This window comes from Pinus tabuliformis, chromosome 9 (assembly GCF_031772625.1).
Source record: "Pinus tabuliformis cultivar Carrire ecotype Pingquan chromosome 9, CPIR1, whole genome shotgun sequence".
NCBI lineage: Eukaryota > Viridiplantae > Streptophyta > Pinopsida > Pinales > Pinaceae > Pinus > Pinus tabuliformis.
In genome coordinates this window covers 974690093-974691864 of record NC_142307.1, presented here as the reverse complement: position 1 = coordinate 974691864, position 1772 = coordinate 974690093, and the positions used below count along the sequence as shown (strand labels likewise).

Below are 1772 nucleotides of genomic sequence, written 5' to 3'. Positions count from 1 at the left end.
ACTCAGATTTCCGAACTTTCATTTCAAACAAACCCCTTAATTAGATAAAGTAGATGACTATCCACAAAATATGGAAAGCACTCAGATTTCCCTACTTTCATTTCAAAGAAACCCCTTCATTAGATAAAGTAGATGACCATCCACAAAATATGGAAAGTACTCAGATTTCCCATCAGATTTCAAGAAAAAGAAATATTATATATATCCATTAAAGTTACTTTATACGGTTCTATATCCATTAAAAATTATATCAGATTGCAATGGAAAGATAACTCTGATAGGATATGCAAGAAGATTACTGTTATGTCAAATTCATATCAACCATCATACCTCGGGAGAGGATTTCGCTTTCGTTGTCTTCCGCCACGTGCGGATGTGGCCATAATATAAAGTTTGCCAAACTAGGACCACTGTGGTAATTGTATATACCTGCACAGATTAAAATAAACAAGGAATCTTGATAAATAAAACAAGAATATGACAATTATAGAAATCAAAAGAGTGTATACAATCAAATTGTATTTACCAGTGCGGTATAGAACTGTGTTGGGAGCTGCATAAAAAATCAGAATGGAACTGTTAGCAAAGTAAAGATAAGATCATACACGTAATATATTCGTACTAATTGCATAGTTCACTGATAAATATTATAGAAATACAAACACAACATTAAACAAAAAGGATTGAGAAGCAAGCCTACACGTAATCTTAGGCAGTTGCGTTCCAGCCAAACATTATAAAATGGAAAATATCTGGTTAGATGCATATACATATAGATACCACATAACATAACATCTATGCATGAAGAAAATTACATAATCATTTCCCAACGAGAAACAATCAAACTGATAGAATAGTATGCATAGTATGCAATTTTTCATCTGAAAAACAACACACCAGATTAAGTCCCCCGGCCAACCGTGAGGTCAGCCATGGTGACAGTTCTGATATGGATTCTACATATCTAAACTTGAATACAACCCTGGAGAGTAATGTGGAAATAATCCGAACTAAATTACAGCATAACAAAATATTGAGAGAGGGAAACAACGCTATCAGATAACCACCAAAATATTTAAATAAGCGAACCATAGAAAACAAAATTACATTTAGTTAATTAACTCGCTGTGGGTCTACGTTTAGATACAAACTGGAGTCCTAATATTATGCCGAACCCCTATAAATTAAAAAAAATAAAAAACCTAAGAGAAATTAACAAAACAAAACAAAACAAAATTACAGTCCTGTGTAAGTTAAACAAAAAAGAAAAGAAAATCTTCAGACCATTGAATGGTTCGTAAGACTACAACCGGTGGGATGCATAGATACCATCCGACAAAACTATATTACTTAAACAAAAACTAAGAAAACGCTGGTGGAAAGTAGCCATGACCATATAACTTAAGATTTCGTTCAGACTATTCTGGTGATGGAGCAGAGCAAGAAAAGAACCTAGGAAAATAAGTTATGTGTTAGACAGAAACGAGGACATAGCCCTCAATGTACCCAGAATTTGAGCGTGGTAACCCTTACCTGGAGCAAACAAGGGAGATGGGTTAAAATTAATGAACAATGCAATAGAAGGACCAAATTGGACAAGAGCGTTTAAGAGTCGATGCTTACCTGTTGTTGCAAGAGGGACCGTGGCTCACACCCAAGGAAGGATGACTGTAGTCAACATCGTTGCAGTTTGTGAGTTGGTTCACTATGCAGTAAAGAATATAGTAACAATTTCATAATAATTACAAACCCTCACCTTAGCACTTCGCAAG

General features: G+C 34.7%; 1 long non-coding RNA gene across 1 annotated transcript; it reads right to left on the bottom strand.

Moving 5' to 3' along the window:
* Nucleotides 1-330: 330 nt before the first annotated feature.
* On the bottom strand, nt 331-636 carry LOC149151979 (uncharacterized). The gene is made up of 2 exons (XR_016263501.1): nt 527-636; nt 331-429 (listed from the first exon to the last, which is right to left on the bottom strand). It is a non-coding gene; the product is annotated as an uncharacterized LOC149151979 (long non-coding RNA).
* Nucleotides 637-1772: the final 1136 nt, after the last annotated feature.